General features: G+C 38.7%; 1 long non-coding RNA gene across 1 annotated transcript in view; it reads right to left on the bottom strand.

Annotated features, from left to right (window-relative positions):
• Positions 1-509: 509 nt before the first annotated feature.
• LOC119878746 overlaps positions 510-18,307 on the bottom strand; it is a 23,187-nt gene continuing 5,389 nt past the window's right edge. Inside the window, exons 3-5 of the long non-coding RNA XR_005387106.1 lie at positions 17,964-18,192; positions 2,165-2,210; positions 510-765 (exon numbers count right to left, since the gene is read on the bottom strand). This is a non-coding gene — a long non-coding RNA (uncharacterized LOC119878746). The remainder of the gene's footprint in view (positions 766-2,164; positions 2,211-17,963; positions 18,193-18,307) is intronic.

The raw sequence follows: 18,307 nt of genomic DNA, 5'->3' as shown, positions 1-18,307 counted from the left end.
CACAGGAATTGGGCATAAATTAACAATTTACTTTCAAACCATTCTGGAGGGAAAAGGTCGTTTTCTCTATTTTTTCTTTTCTCTAATTTTAAGACTCTTCTCAAAAAGTAAATTAAAAAAAAAAGAAAAGATAAAAAGCCTTAGGCAAATCTTTTTCACCATGAGGAAAGAACTATGAATAATAAGTATTTAAAATTGAAATTATACACAGGGTTTATGGCACTATAAAAATTGAAATACATACAAACATTGGTGATAGCTTTAGCAGCAGTATATCAAAATGATGTGTGTCTAAATCCATATGTCTAGTAATAAAACATAGAAAATACAAAAAAAAAAAAAAAACAACTACCAATTACCAGCCCCAAAACATTATCAACAACTTGGTCCGATCTACTTGGGCAGATTGGAGCCTGTAAAACTCAATAATGCTGGTTTCCATGTAGAAAATATGCTTAAATTTAATCAGATGCCAAGAAACATAGCTTAAAATAATATATAAACTTTCATTACACACGATATAACAAAATTTCCTTTAATAAAGATTTTTTGTACATCAGATATTTACTGGGAAACAATTAAAATGTTATATTAAACATCTAGGTAATAAACTTTTACTATATATCTTTCAGATCATATACTTTCTATTCAAAATCTCTACATATTCTCGTGATGCTTGCAGTACTAGATCTTGATTTACATTTGATTCGTCAGTAGGTCCTAAAGGAGAAGATCTACAGAATCCTGATTCTCAATCATGAGCAACTGAAAAAGAGAAAGAATAATATTCTTTATCTGAAATACTTTGTAGTTAACTAGAAGTTAGAAAAAAAAAAAGTTGGAATCTTCTGAGTGTTAAAAGGATGAAAAATATCTACATATAACTACAATATAAAATACAAGATTACTATTAAATCAAGTTTGCTCACGATTGCCCATTGAATTAATTACTACTGTGGATAAACACTAGAGCTTCTGGTTTTCTCATTATAAGATGAGATTGCGGGATCCCTGGATGGCGCAGCGGTTTGGCGCCTGCCTTTGGCCCAGGGCGCGATCCTGGAGACCCAGGATTGAATCCCACATCAGGCTCCCGGTGCATGGAGCCTGCTTCTCCCTCTGCCTATGTCTCTGCCTCTCTCTCTCTCTCTCTCTCTCTCTCTCTCTCTGTGACTATCATAAATAAATAAAAATTTAAAAAAAATTAAAAAAAAAAAAAGAGATTGCAAGCTGATGGCACAGTCCACCCCTGAACAATCATATACTATCAACTGAAAAATCTAACAGGCAATATCTAGAGTCAAATATATCATGGCAGGTTTAAAACAAGACATTATAAGAACACACAGAAGGGACATCCTGGTTTTCTATCAATATTGTCTGCTTTTCTGTGGAGGGAATAGGAAGGCTGATACTTGAAAGATTACTCTCTGCAAAGCAGCAGAGTAGGGTAATGGCGACAGAGAAGGCTCACCAATGTGGCAAGAACCAAATTGATTTGGGTGCTTATATTCCATGCTAAGAAACCTGGAATTTTACCCAATGGCAAAACCAGTGGCTGGAGATTGAAATGTCACCTGTCAAGGGACAGCTATATGAACTATATAATTGCTTAACTAAGTATTACTAAGACAAGTCTGGTCTGTTTGGTCTACCACTAGCAGAAACAAGAATTTGAGAACGCCCACATTTTCAGATTGACAGTTCCATAGCGATGGCACAAGTGAAGGAAGATTACAGCCAAAAGTGCTAACAGGCATACAGGCTGCAGGTTTTTAAAAAAGGTATGAGGGATCCCTGGGTGGCACAGCGGTTTGGCGCCTGTCTTTGGCCCAGGGCACGATCCTGGAGACCCGGGATCGAATCCCACGTCGGGCTCCCTGCATGGAGCCTGCTTCTCCCTCTGCCTGTGTCTCTGCCTCTCTGTCTCTCTCTGTGTGGCTATCATGAATAAATAAATAAAATCTTAAAAAATAAAAATAAAAAAGGTATGAAACACGATGACCAAATGAGGATTAAGTCTCTTATTCACTATGTTTATGTTTTACATTTTTTATTAGATATATCTAGACAAAATTTTAACAAGGGGAAGGGATGCCAGTTACTATTTGTGGTTTATTTCAGAAATTAATGACCATCTAAATTTGTGAATTTGGCAACATACCTTCTTTTAGTTCTCTGATTATACTCTCTTCCAACATCTGCTGCATCTGAAATAAGTTAAACGTTACTTACAATGTTCAAGTTAAACAAGAGACATTATTGTAGGAATTTTATTTTGCTTATGAAACGTGGTCTGGAAATGATACTTTTAGAAAGTAAAAGCTACAATTTGCTTAAATAGAAAGATGATCACATAAATAAAATAAATCCCTACTTATTTTAATCTGGATAACTGAGAAGAAACCTATAATGCTGTTTAGAGGATTCTAATAAAAAGTACAATTAATATTGATCAATCGAATATATAGAATTTCTGGAAGAAGAGGACGATGGTGGAGGAGTAGGAGACCCTAGTTTTGTCTGGTGTCTGGGATTCAGCTACATAGGTATCAAATCATTCTGAACACCTGTGGACTCAGACAGAGATCCAAGAAAAGAATTGTTGCAATTCTACAAATAGAACAGCGACCGCTTTCTGCAAGGTAGGAGGTGTGGAGAAATGAATCAGAGGCATATATCAGAAGATTAAACCAGGGCGGCAGGGAACCTCTGGAAGCCAGAAGGCAAGTCCTGGAAAGTGATATAGCAGCAGAGTGCACAACCAGAACTTTTAAGAGGTCTGTTCCAGTGAGGACATCCCTGTCTGAAAGATGCTCAGGTGGCAACGGGGGGCAGCATCCTAAGTGGGACGGACAGTGTGGTCTCAGGATCCCTGGGGGCGCGGGGTCACAGAAGGAATGGGGGCGGCGCCTGAGTATGGCAGTTGCCAAGGCGTTTGAGCGGGGAAGCCAGTTGCAATCAGTGAGCCCAGGAGTGGGCATTCATCTCAGTGTTGCCATAAACCCCAAACCGAGGAACAGTCAGGTGACCACTTTCCAAGCAGGAAAAACTGGGCAAGACCTCCTCCTTCCCCCCAGAGGCACAGTGTGAATGGGAGCTACAGGGGTCTGCAAAGTTTGGAAAATCGAAAGGGGGTCTGTGCTTGAGATAAAAATGCTTGGTCACAGGCTGGGTGAATACAGAGTGCAGACAGAAACCAGGGAGACACAGTAGGGAGTGAGATCTTTCAATTCCAGGGCTGGAAATTAGGAGGCCACCATTTTCATTCTCATCCTCTAAAGCTGCCCAGAAAGCCTTCAGGGAACAAAAGCCACAGAGAGCAATCTGGAGCTGCTTACCTGGCCTGGCCCCCTGGCAAGGGTGGTGCAATCTCACCCTAAGCAAAGACACCTAAGAATCAGTGTTACAGGCCTCTCCCTCAGGAGGTCAGCAACAACATCCTGCTAAGACCAACTTTACTCATCATACAGAGCTGCAGAACTCCAGTGCTAGGGGCAAACAGTATACAGAACTCATGGCTATTTCTCATGACTCCTTAGTCTTTCTATTTTAATTTTCTTTTTGCTTTCAACCATTTTCTTCATTTATCAACTCTGACAATTTATCTTTTTACACTTGCATTCAATCCTTTCACTGCTCTTAATATTATTCCTGTATATATTGAAGTTTTTCTTTCTGTACCATTTCGGGAAGTAGTTCCTTCTAAGAAATAGACTAAAATACAACCAGAATCTACTATACTGCTCTATTCTCTTCATCTGTCTGATTATAATATTTTTAAAATCTATCTTAATTTTCATATTTACAGTTACATTCTATCCTTTCATTGCATTTAATTTAATTTTTGCATATAATGAAGTTTTTCATTCTTTACAATTTTGGGATGTAGTTTCTTCTAACAGACCAAAATAAACTTACGATATAGTATATTGCTCTGTTCTGTTCAACTGGCTGATAATATCCTTTTTATTTTGACTTTTAATTTCCATTTTTACACTTACATTCTAGACTTTCCTTGTATTTAATTTTATTTTTGTATATATACAAGGTTTCCTCTTAACCATTTGGGGGTGCAATTTCCTAACAAAAAGACCAAAATTCACATAGTATCGGTGTACTGCTCTGCTCTCTTGATCTCTCTAATTCTATTATCGCCTTTGTTAACCTTTAAATTGGCTTCGGGTCTCTTCTGATTTGTTTAGCATGTATTTATCTGGGGTCATTCTTGATATTTTTCTATTCTGTTCTCTCACTCATCTCTTCTTCTCTGGACAGAATGACAAGATGGAAAAACTCACCGCCACAAAGAGAACAAGAGGTAGTACTGACTGCCTGGAACCTAATCAGCATGGATAGAAGGAAGAGGCTGGAGTGAGAGTTCAGAATAATGACCATCAAGATAATAGCTGGGCTTAAAAGAAACACAGAGGACATTATAGAATGCCTTTCTGGAGAAATAAAACAACTGATATCTAATCAAGTTGAGATAAAAAAGGCTAATCTTAGTGAGATGCAATCAAAAATGAAGGTTCTAACTGCTAGGATAAATGAGGCTTCACAGAGAAGTAGTGATATAGAAGACAAAACAATGGAGAATAAACAAGCTGAGGAAAAGTGAGAGAAACAACCACTGGACTATGACAGGAGAATTTGAGAGATGAGTCGTACCACACAGCAAAACAATGTTAGAATAATGGGGATCCCAGAAAAAGAGGGGAAGGAGGGGGCAGAAGGCATATTTGAGCAAATTATAGCAGAGATCTTCCCTCATCTGGGGAAAGAAACAGGCACTCGAGTGCCAGGAGGCACAGAGAACCTTCCTCAAAATCAATAAAAAACAGGTCAATATCTCCAATATAATAGCCAAGCTTGCAAATTTCAGACCCAAAGAGAAAATCCTGAAAGCAGCTTGGAACACGAGGCCCTGAACCAAGAAGGAGAGAAATATTCAACTGGCAGCGGATCTATCCAAAGAGACCTAGCAGGCCAGAGAGAGCTGGCATGATATACTCAGGGTGCTCAAGGAGAAGAGTCTACAGCCAAGAATTTTATCCAGCAAGGCTCTCATTCAAAATACAAGGGGAGATAAAAAGCTTCCAGCACAAACTGAAACTAAAAGAATTTGTGATCCTTAAAACAGCTTTGCAAGAAGTGGTAAAGGGGAAACTTTAAGCAAACAGAGAGCCCAAAAGTAACACAGACCAGAACACGGACTTTACACATAATACAATGGCACTACATTCATATCTTTCAATCCTTTCTCTGAATGTAAACAAGTCAAATGCCCCAACCAAAACACACAGGGTATCACAGTAGATAAAAAAAAAGCAAGACCCATTGATATGCTATCTGAAAGAGACTCATTTTAGACACAAAGACAACTTCACATTGAAGGTGAGGGAGTGGAAAACCATTTATCATATTAAAGGACATGAAAAAAAACTGGAGTGGCAATATTTATATCAAACAAATTGGATTTTTTTAAAGATTTTATTTATTTATTCTTGAGAGACACACAGAGAGCGAAAGGCAGAGGCACAGGCAGCGGGAGAAGCAGGCTCCGTGCGGGGAGCCTGATGTGGGACTAGATCATGACCTGAGCCGAAGGCAGATGCTCAACCACTGACCCACCTGGTCATCCCACAAATTGGATTTTAAACCAAAGACTGTATTAAGAGAAGAAACAACAACAACAAAAGATGAAGAAACTCACTATGCCATAATTAAAGGGTCTATCCAAAACTAAAATTGGACAATTATAAGTTTTAATGTGTTTAAAGTGGGAGCAGCCAACTATATAAATCAACTTTCTGTTAAGATTTCATTTATTTATTTATTTGACACACACACACACACACACAGAGAACACAGGCAGTGGCAGCAAGAAAGAGAGAAGCAGACTCCCCACTGAGCAGGCAGCCTGATCAGGGCTTGATCCCAGGACCTTGAGAACATGACCTAAGCCAAAGGCAGAGCCTTAACCGACTGAGCCACCCAGGCCACCTTATAAAGCAATTAATAGCAAAAATAAAGGAACACATGGATAGTCATATAATAATAGTAGGTATTTTAACACAACACTACTGTAATGGCCAGATCATCTAAGCAGATGATCCACTAGGACGCAAGGGCTCTGAATGACACATTGCACAAAATGGACTTCACAGATAACTTCAGAGCACTCCATCCTATGACAACAGAATACACATTCTTCTCGGGTGCACATGGAACAAACATTCTGCACAACAGATCACATACTCAGTCACAAATCAGCTCTCAACTGGTACCAAAAGACTGGGATCATTCCCTGCATACTTTCAGACCACAATGCTTTGAAACTGGAACTCAATCTTGACAGGAAATTTGGAAAGAATTCAAATACACAGAGGTTAAAGAATCCAACTGGGGCAGTAAGGCACATTTTAAAACCTCATAGAAACAAATGAAAATGGAAACACAACTGCTCAAAACATTTGGGATGCAGCAAAGGTCATCAAAAGAGGATAGTATATAGCAATGCAAGCCTTTCTCAAGAAATGAGAAAGGTCCTAAATACACAACCTAACCCTACACCTAAACGAGCTGGAAAAGAACAGAATATTAAAGCCTAAAACCAGCAGGAGAAGAAAATTCCTAAAGATCAGAGCAGAAATCAATGAAATAGAAACCAAAGGAACAGTAGAACACATCAATGAAGTCAGGAGCTGGTTCTTTGACAGAATTAATAAGATCGATAAACCCCTGGCCAGACATATCAAAAAGAGAACGGAGCCAAAAAATTAGGCATTCTAGAAGAAATGGACGCATTCCTGGAAAGCCACAAACTACCAAAACTGGAACAGGAAGAAACAGAAAACCTGAACAGGCCAATAACCAGGGAGGAAATTGAAGCAGTCATCAAAAACCTCCCAAGACACAAAGGTCCAGGGCCAGATGGCTTCCCAGGGGAATCCTATCAAACGTTTAAAGAAGAAACAATGCCTATTCTACTAAAGCTGTTTGGAAAGATAGAAAGAGATGGAGTACTTGCAAATTCGTTCTATGAGGCCAGCATCACCTTAATTCCAAAACCAGACAAAGACCCCACCAAAAAGAAGAATTACAGACCAATATCCCTGATGAACATGGATGCAAAAATTCTCAACAAGATACTGGCCAATCGGATCCAACAGTACATTAAGAAAATTATTCACCATGACCGAGTAGGATTTATCCCCGGGACACAAGGCTGGTTCAACACTCGTAAAACAATCAATGTGATTTATCATATCAGCAAGTGAAAAACCAAGAACCATATGGTCCTCTCTTTAGATGCAGAGAAAGGATTTGACAAAATACAGCATCCATTCCTGATCAAAACTCTTCAGAGTGTAGGGATAGAGGGAACATTCCTCAACATCTTAAAAGCCATCTACGAAAAGACCACAGCAAATATCATTCTCAATGGGGAATCACTGGGAGCCTTTCCCCTAAGATCAGGAACAAGACAGGGATGTCCACTCTCACCACTGCTATTCAACATAGTCCTGGAAGTCCTAGCCTCAGCAATCAGACAACAAAAAGACATTAAAGGTATTCAAATTGGCAAAGAAGTCAAACTCTCCCTCTTTGCCGATGACATGATACTCTACATAGAAAACCTAAAAGCCTCCACCCCAAGATTGATAGAACTCATACAGCAATTTGGCAGCGTGGCAGGATACAAAATCAATGCCCAGAAATCAATGGCATTTCTATACACTAACAATGAGACTGAAGAAAGAGAAATTAAGGAGTCAATCCCATTTACAATTGCACCCAAAAGCATAAGATACCTAGGAATAAACCTAACCAAAGACGTAAAGGACCTATACCCTAAAAAGTATAGAACACTTCTGAAAGAAATTGAGGAAGACACAAAGAGATGGAAAAATGTTCCGTGCTCATGGATTGGCAGAATTAACATTGTGAAAATGTCAATATTACCCAGGGCAATTTACACGTTTAATGCAATCCCTATGAAAATACCATGGACTTTCTTCAGAGAGCTACAACAAATTATTTTAAGATTTGTGTGGAATCAGAAAAGACCCCGAATAGCCAGGGGAATTTTAAAAAAGAAAACCACATCTGGGGAAATAAGATCATGAATGAAAGAAGACAGATCACGACCAGCACCAGAGAAATACAGACAACTATAAGAACACATTCTGAGCAACTATATGCCAACAAACTAAGCAATCTGGAAGAAATGGATCCCTTCCTACCAAAACTGAAACAGGAAGACACAGGAAACCTGAACAGACCCATAACCAGCAAGGAAATGGGAGCAGTCATCAAATATCTGCCAACAACCAAGAGTCCAGGACCAGGTGGCTTCCCAGGAGAATTCTACCACACATTCCAGGAAGAATTAATCTATTCTTCGGAGCTGTTTATAAAAATTAGAAATGGAAGGGAAACCTTCCAGCGTTCTCTGTGAGGCCAGCATTACTCTGATCGCAAAACCAGAGCAAGACCCCACCCAAAAGGAGAATTACACTCCAATATCCCTGATGAACATGGATGCCAAAATTTTCACCAAGACACTGGCTGGGAGGATTCAACAGTACATTAAAGGATTATTCACCATGTCCAAGTGGGTTTTATGCCTGGGCTGCAAGGGTGATTCGACATCTGCAGATGAATCAATGTGATACACTACAGAAATAAAAGAAAGGATAAGAACCATAGGATCCTCTCAAGAGATGCAGAAAAAGCAGTTGACAAAGTTCAGCACCCTTTCCGGATCAATACTCTTCGCAGTGCAGGGAGGGGGGGGAGCATATCTCAATATCATAAAAGCCATCTATGAAAAGCCCACACCTGATGCCATTCTTAAGGGGAAAAACTGAGAGCTTTGCCACTAAGGTCAGGAACACGACAGGGAAGTCCACTCTCTGGACAACCAGTGTTGTTCGACATAGCCTCAGCATTTAGACAACAAAAAGAAATAAAAAGGCGTCTGAATCAGAAAAGAACTCAAACTCTCACTTTTCTCAGAGGACATGATATCCTATGTGGAAAACCCAAAAGACTCCACCCCAACGTTGCTAGGACCCTTTCCTGAATTCAGCAAAGCAGCAGGATAGGAAATCCATGCACAGAAATCAGTTGCATTTCTATACACTAACAATGAGATGGAAGAAAGAGAAACTGAGGAGTCGATTCCATTGACCATTGCAGCAAACACCATAAGATGCCTAGGAATAAACCTACCCAGAGAGACAAAGGATCTATACTCTGAAGATGACAGGACATTCTGGAAAGAAATTGAGAAAGGTGTAAAGAACTGGAAATACATTCCATGCTCATGGATTGAAAGAATTAAATATTGTTAAAATGTTTATGCTAGCTCCATCAATCTATATATTCAATGCAATCTCTATCAAAATACTACCAACTCCTTTTATACAGCTGGAGTAAATAACGGTAAGATTTGTTTGGAACCTTAGAAGACCCCGAATAGCCAAACATATGTTGATAGAGGTAGCCATAGCTGGTGGCATTACAAACCGGACTTCAAGCTCTATTTTAAAGCTGTGATCAACAAGACAGTATGGTACTGGCACAAAAGCAGACATGTCGATCAATGGCCCAGAAGAGAAAACCCAGAAGTGGACCCTCAACTCTATGGTCCACTCCTCTTCAACAATACTGGAAAGAAAATCCAATGGAGACAAAGCAGTCTCTTCAACAAATGGTGTGGGAAATCAGACCACCACATGTAGAAGAATAAAACTGGACCATTTTCTTATGCTATACACAAAAATAGAGTCAAAATGGATGAAACACCCAAATGTGAGATAGGAATCCATCAAAATCCTAGAGGAGAACACAGCCAGCAACCTCTGTGACCTCGGCTGCCGCAACTTCTTGCTAGAACATGTCACCAGATGCCAAAATGACCTACTGGGAATTCATCAAGATAAAAAGCTTTTGCACAGCAAGGAAATAGTTGACAAAACCAAAAGACAACTGACAGAATGGGAGAAGGTGTTTGCAAATGCCTTATCAGATAAAAGGCTGGTATGCAAAGTCTATAAAGAGCTGATCAAAGTCAACACCCAAAGAAAGATAACCCAATGAAGAAATGGGCAGAAGAAATGAAAGGACATGTCTCCAAAGAAGACATACATATGGCCAACAGACACATGAAAACATGCTCAACATCAGCTGGCACTAGAGAAATACAAATCAAAACCACGGTGAGTTTCCCCCTCACACCTTTCATAATGGCCAAAATTAGCAAGTCTGGAAATGACAGATGTTGGCGGGAATGCAGAGAAAGGGGGATCCTCTTATGATGTTGGTGAGAATACAACCTGGTGCAGCTCCTCTGGAAATCAGTACCGGAGGTTCCTCAAAGAGTTGAAAAAGGAGCTACCTATGTAAAACCCAGCAATTGCGCTAGAAGGTATGAATCCCGAAGATCACTTTGGTCGGGATCCAAAGGGGCACCTGCACCCATATGTTTATACCAGTAATATCCTCAATAGCCAACCTGAGAGATATGGATGTTCTTTGAAAGAGGTATGCATAAAGAAGATGTGATGTAGATATAAATAAATAAGTATCATATTTATTTATTAGACAGAGAGAGAGAGGGAGGGAGAGAGAGAACAGAATATTACTCAGCCAATAAATAATTAAATCTTTGGACCTTTGGGTGGCTCAGTGGCTGAGAGTAGGCCTTTGGCTCCGGGCATGATATATATATCATAACATTATAAGCTAGTTAATTGAATTTAAATAAAAAATAGTAAAGAAACCAATGGAGCTAGGAATGTGAAATAAAAGAATATACATAACTTCTGAAGGATCTTTGTAACTTCTGTTACAAAATTGTAAACAAGAGTCATTTTACACTTTAATAGTTTGTGATTTTCAGAAAAAGTGCCCTTTATGAGAGATTAATCATTTGTTTAATAAATTATTCCTCCGAATGAACTTTCCACTTTTGCACTTTTGATTTTGCACTCAACAAAATCTTGAGGTATGTTGTATGCTCTATTTTTCAGCACAGACTCTTAAATACATAAAACAATGGAAGTGGGACTACATAAAGTCATGTGGAATTTCTCCTGGTAATATTGAGTAAAACTATTTTGTTATCTATATGATGACTGATGTACTTCTTTTCATGTGAACACAGAGATTTCAGAAAATCTGCTTCAGGAAAGGAAAAAATATAAGCTAGCACCAGTTTTCCAACTTAGTTTCGCATTGATAAGTTTCTAGAATTAGAAACAAGGAAAAGAAATTTTAACTGTAACTTTGTTTCCTTTCTATGAATTAGGACCAATTTTTGAAGCACCTGACTTACTATAGTTATCATTATCTACTTAATTATGAAATATTTAGGAATATTTCAGACTACAGTTGACCTTTGAGCAACACAGTGGTTAGGTGCACTTACCCCCGTGCAGTCAAAACTCTGTATAATTTCTGATTCTCCCCAAATTTAATTACTAATAGCCTACTGGTGATGGGAAGCCTTACCAATAACACAGTCCATTAACACATGGTTTGTACATTACATGTGTTATATAATATATTCTTAAAATAAAGTATGCTAGAGAAAAAAAGGTTATTGAGAAAAACATAAGAGAAAATACAGTACAACACAACAGCCAAGAAAGTCCATGTGTAGGCTACCTAGACCTGCAGCTACAATTCCATGTTGGTCAAGGATCAAATGTGCATTACAAATATTCCCATCTAGAATGCTCTTATTTCTTATAAAAGGCATCCTCTCATTGAATTCCCAAAATAGGGTCTAAATACGGTACTAAGTGGTGCCTAGGTGGCCCAGTCACTTAAGTGCCTGCCTTCATTTCCTTAAGGAACGATCAAAGTAATATAATGATCTTTTCGCCAAAAGTCTTTTCCTAAATACTTGCTTCTGTGACCCTGGTTTATTTCCAGGTGAGAATTGAGTTAGATGGTAGAAATAGCTTGCAATCCATTAATAAAGAGAACATATTTGCAATTTTATTTATACTTTTCCATTTATCAAAAACATAAGAGGGTAAGAAAATTATACACATAAAAACAACGTATCAGGAAATTTTAATTCGAAGACTCATTAATTAGTAGGATTTTCTCATAACAGTTTGTTTCCAAACTACCAATCATAGAAATCTAAGGTTCCATTGGAGATACTGTAGGATTGAGGGACAAAAGTCTACAGCTGTAGTCTCATCTCTCTTTTAGCTACACAGCTCCACTGGTCTCGGTTTTGTATAATACAGTTTAATGCAAAAACAGAAACAAACAACAAAACAAAATAAAACAAAAACAAATTAAGTTCCATTCTTTGAAAAAAATATTGTTTTCCAAAAGGTAGTCACTAATTTAGTCAAAGTCCCTAATTTTTTTATTTTAATTTTTATTTATTTATGATAGTCACAGAGAGAGAGAGACAGAGACACAGGCAGAGGGAGAAGCAGGCTCCATGCACTGGGAGCCTGATGTGGGATTCGATCCCGGGTCTCCAGGATCACGCCATGGGTCAAAGGCAGACGCCAAACTGCTGCGCCACCCAGGGATCCCAAAGTCCCTAATTTTACATAAGAGACAAGAAGGCCTCAGAAAGATTGCAGTTTGCCTCAGGTCAAAAGACCAAAGAGTTGCAGGCCAGGAATGTGCTTTAGGTCCTCCTGAGCTGAGAGTTTTTATGCCAGTTACTTCATCATCTTCAGGAAAAATACCTACATTTTTAACTATAACTGACTGAAAATGAACACATAAAGGTTTGTCATGTGGCTCAATAACGACTAGGCATGAGGCACAAAACAGCTTTCTAATTAAATTATAAATTTTAAAGTCTAAAGTGTAATTTAAATTATAAATTTTAATGTTTTATGAATAAAAATACAGCAATGGAAATGATCTTTACTCCTATTGGGAACAGTTAATAGACTGCATTTATAAGCACAAATTTTTTAAACCACAAGACACGGAACTTGAAGGAGAAAATCTTTAGTTGAACCAAAGAGGCTGAAATGGAGGAAACTCTTCCTGGAAAGAATTATTCTTTTCCTCCAGATAAAACTTGGTTTACCAAAATCAATCAACAAATGAGTTATCTATGTTGTGGATTATTAAACACAAAACAGACTTCTCTTTACCACCTAGTATGCTCTGTCCAACCTCTCATCATTATGAGAGTTGGTATGTACAAAAGACAGGACTAACTTTAATTTAAATCCAGTCAGAAATTAGAGGTAAACCATCATTACCCACAAGTGGATTTATCTCTACCTCCCTCACAGCAGGAAGGGAGATTTGCCTAATGAGTGAATTGGGGAGAAGGCACTAGGCAGTGCTTAGGAGATTCCAAATCTCTTTTTTGAAAAGATGTGCTCACCCATGGTAACATGAATTCAGGTCTGCTCTCATCTTCGTGGGATGGGCATCAAACATTTGTTTCCTCCATTTACAACTGTGTGGGGAAGTGCCTAATTTGGGATAAAGAATTGGGAAGCCCACTGTGGCTACATACCCACCCAAACCACATCCTCCAATCTGTTAGCATGTATTAGTAACAAAGGCTACTAAGTTTAACTCCATCTGCCTGACTCCTGTGCTCTGAACTCAGAAAAAGAAGAGCACTGTCCTCTGCCACCTACCCCACCACAGCTCCAATGAGAGAAATGACCAGACAATACTTTGAAAAATGTTTCTTCTTGCTTGACTTTATAACTAACATTCATTGTTCAAAGCAACATATTTTGAAGAGGGAAAAGTTGGAAAGAACAATTTTAGAAACAAACAGAGAAAGTCAGACAAAACGAGGAGACAGAGGAGTATGTTCTAAATGAAACAAGGCCACGAGATAGAACCTCAGAAAAACAACGAAATGAAACAGAGATAAGGAGTCAGCCTGATAAAGAGTTCAAAGTAATGGTCACAGAGATGCTCAGCAAACTTGGAAGAATGGACGGATTCAGTGAGAACTTCAACAAAGAGAAAATATACAAAAGAACCAATTAGGGCTGAAGAATACAATAACTGAAATGAAAAATACACCAGACACAATCGACAGCAGATTAAAAGATGTGAAGAACAGATCAGCAATCTGCAAGAAAGGGTAGTAAAAATCATCCAAGCTGAAAAGCAAAAAGAAGAAATAATTTGAAAAATTAAGATACAGGGACCTCTGGAATAGCATCAAGTATAATAAAACTCACATTAGAGAGGTCCCAGAAAAAGAAGAGAGAAAAGGGTGAAGAACTTATTTGAAGAAAGAATACCTAAAAACTTCCCTAACCTGGGGAAGAAAACAGGCCTCCAGGCCCAGGAAGCATTGCCAGTCCCAAATAAAAGGAACCCAAAGAGTTTCACACCAAGACACATAATAACAAGTCAAAAATGAAAGAGAAAAGGAGAATCTTAAAAGCAGAAAAAAAAAAAAAGAAAAGAAAAGAAAGGAAAAGCAATTAGTTATATCAAAGCGAACCACTACAGGGATATCAGTGGATTTTTCAGCCGAAACTGTGGCATGCACTCTGGAAAACTTTGTGGAGGTTCCTCAAAGAGTTAAAAATAGACCTGCCCTACGACCCAGCAATTGCACTGCTGGGGATTTACCTCAAAGATACAGATGCAGTGAAACGGCAGGACACCTGCACCCCGATGTTTCTAGCGGCAATGTCCCCAATAGCCAAACTGTGGAAGGAGCCTCGGTGCCCATCGAAAGATGAATGGATAAAGAAGATGTGGTCTATGTATACAGTGGAATATTACTCAGCCATTAGAAACGACAAATACCCACCGTTTACTTCAACCTGGAGGGACCTCAAGGGTATTGTGCTGAGTGAAATAAGTCCATCGGAGAAGGACAGACATTAAAATGGTCTCATTCATTTGGGGAATATAAAATTTAGTGAAAGGGAATAAAGGGAGAGAAAATGAGTGAAAATATCGCTGAGGGTGACAAAACATGAGAGACACCTAACTCTGGCAAATGAACAAGGTGTAGTGTAAGGGGAGGTGGGCGGGGGGTTGGGGTGACTGGGTGATAGGCACTGAGCGGGGCACTTGGGATGAACACTGGGTGTTATGCTAAATGTTGGCAAATCGAACTCCAATAAAAATCGGAGAAGGACAAACATTATATGGTCTCATTCATTTGGGGAATATAAATAATAGTGAAAGGGAATGGAAGGGAAGGGAGAAGAAATGGGTAGGAAATATCAGAAAGGGAGACAGAACGTGAAGACTCCTAACTCTGGGAAATGAACTAGGGGTGGTGGAAGGGGAGGAGGGCAGGGGATGGGGGTGAATGGGTGATGGGCACTGAGGGGGGCACTTGACGGGATGAGCACTGGGTGTTATTCTGTATGTTGGTAAATTGAACACCAATAAAAGATAAATTTATCATATAAAAAGAAAGTTAAAAAAAAAGAAAAGAAATTGTCGCATGATATTTTCCAAGTGCTAAGAGGAAAAAACCTAGGATATTTTTTGGCAGGTTTATAATTCAGAACTGAAAGAAAGATATAAGAGTTTCCCACACAAAACTTAAAGAAGTTCATCACCACTAAATAGGTCTTATAAGAGATGTTAAAAGGACTTCTTTAATCAGAAAAGCCCAGGGTACCTGGACGGCTGTCAGTGAAGAGTCTCCCAGGACCCTGGGATCAAGCTCTGTAAGGGACTCCCTGTTCCCTGCTCAGAGAGGAGCCTGCTTCTCCCTCTCCCTCTGCCCCTCCCTCCCCTTCACTTGTGTTCTCACTCACTTTGCTCTCAAAGAAAGAAAGAAAGAAAGACCATAACTAGAAATAAGAAAATGAGACAGTTTTTGTTTTAATTTTTATTTATTTATGATAGTCACAGAGAGAGAGAGAGGCAGAGACACAGGCAGAGGGAGAAGCAGGCTCCATGCACCGGGAGCCCTATGTGGGATTTGATCCCGGGTCTCCAGGATCGCGCCCTGGGCCAAAGGCAGGCGCCAAACCGCTGCGCCACCCAGGGATCCCCGAGACAGTTTTATCATAAAAACAAACATACAGTAAAGGTAATAGACCAATCATTTTATAAAGCCAGTATGAGGGTTACAAGACAAAAGGAATAATATCATTATATCTACAGTAACTAGTTAAGGGATACACAAAATACAAAGGTGTAAACTATGACATCAAATTTATAAAACAAGGCAGGGTGTAAAAATGCAGTGTGTTTTAAAATCTGTTTGAACTGAAGTAACCATCAACTTAAAAGAGATTGCTATACATACACAGGATGTTATATATGAACTTCATAGTAATCACAAACCAAATATTTATAACGGATACACAAATGGAAGAAAAAGCATCCAAACATAATACTAAAAGTCATCGAATCAGAAGAGAATAGAGCAAGAAAACAAGGAAGTCGAATGAAAGAACAAGACTAAGGCTTCATTTAACATGAGTCTATGCTACATTTTTCTACATTAATAAATCCCATGAATATACTATCAAAATCATAAGCTATGTGCATTGATTGAAATGGGTATTTTAACAACAATGATACACAATGGAAATGGTTGTTATTAAAGGCTCCCTATCACTGCCATCTTAGTACAATCATTCAACAGTGATGGCATCAAGGTAAATATATGTGAATTCATTTGAAATATCCAATTATTTGTGGGGTGCCTGGGTGGCTCAGTCAGTTAAGTGTCAGAATCTGATTTGGCCCAGGTATGATCTTAGGGTCATGAGATCCGGCTCCACTCTGAGCATGGAGCCTGCCTAAGAGTCTCTCTTCTCTCTTTCCCATTGCCCTTTACCACCTGCTTGCTTTCCTTCATTTTTTTTCTCTCTCTCTCTCTCAAAAAAAAAAAAAAGAAAGAAAGAATCAAATATTTCTTTGACTTACTTATTTAGAAAATCTCTACAGTTGCTCAGGCAAGCCATTTTATAAAAATTGAAATAGAAGTAATATAAGTTAAAAAAAGGTGTTATAAGAAAGGCAATTAGGGGATGTGCTCTCATGTAGAGAAAAATGCTCAAAACTTACATACAATTTTAAAACTGTTTTATTATTTATTCATAAAAGTACAGAGAGAGAAGCACAGACATAGGCAGAGGGAGAAGCAGGCTCCCTATGGGGATCCTGTTGGCGTGACTCAATCCCGGACCCCTGGATCATGACCTGAGCGCAAAGGCAGATACATGGCTAAAACCACTCAGTCATACGGGTGCCCCCAAAACATAGAAACTATCAATTTAGTGTTACAAAGTTTATTTAATTTCATAAAAAGGACTTACCGTGGAATCGTTAAAATCATAAATATCCCTACATGGTTAGCGTTTGGATTCTAATCATTCACTTGATGCATAGGGTGGAAAATTGAGTTACAGCAAACTTTAAACATAGTATAACTATTGCTAATCAGAGTAATAAGTCAAGCATCTAAGTGTACTTTGGGTTAGTAGGTAATAATATTTACTTTGCAAAATCCAATTTAACATAGGCTTTTCAAGGAAATGGGTCTGTTTGTGGGTGCCTTGGGAACTCATTGGTTAAACATCCAACTCTTGATTCCAGCTCAGATCATCATCTCGGAGTCATGGGATCAAGCCCTGAGTCAGGCTCCACACTCAGTGGGGAGCCTGCTTGCGATTCTCCCCCCTCCCTCTACCTCTCTCCCACTCATGGGCACACTCTCTTCTCGTCTCAGATACATAAAATCTTTAAAAATAAGAAGATAAAATGTGTCAGTTTAGTGGTATTTATTGAATAAAGTTAATAATAGGTATCTCTTGACAATAAGAGCTCCAGGAGCTTAAAAAATACCATAAAATTTCTGTCCCATTTCCTTATTAGCACAAACCAGTATAACTTTTACTTAATGAGTATTATTCAGTTAACTCAGAATTTCACCAAATTAAAAACAAAAATTTTATTGGAAATCTGAAACTCAAGAAAAGAAAGATAATATAACTAACCTTGAACAAGTGAGTTTCAATGCTGCTAACTGAAGTCTGCGGCCTTGAGGTAGGAATCATTACATTTTCTCTTGGAGTAACATTTCTATCCAGCAGTAAACTACTAGTCAAATTTCCAACAGAAGGCCCTTCCAAGACTGGTCCCATAGTAAGAGTGCTGTGGAAAGGTCTGTTCTGCTGTCTCTCCACCAGATATTTGGTACTGATATCTGCCAGCCTCTCATTAGTCCTGTGAAGATTACACAACACAAGTGCTTAGTATTTTATTTCTACCCAAATCATTCCTGCATGACCTGCATTTTTTTAAGTTTCCATAATAGCAAACAGAATGTGCCAGTAAACAG

This window comes from Canis lupus, unplaced genomic scaffold (assembly GCF_011100685.1).
Source record: "Canis lupus familiaris isolate Mischka breed German Shepherd unplaced genomic scaffold, alternate assembly UU_Cfam_GSD_1.0 chrUn_S1879H2076, whole genome shotgun sequence".
Classification (NCBI taxonomy): domain Eukaryota; kingdom Metazoa; phylum Chordata; class Mammalia; order Carnivora; family Canidae; genus Canis; species Canis lupus.
Note: the sequence above shows the minus strand (reverse complement) of the source record. Positions and strands in the feature narration are given on the sequence as shown.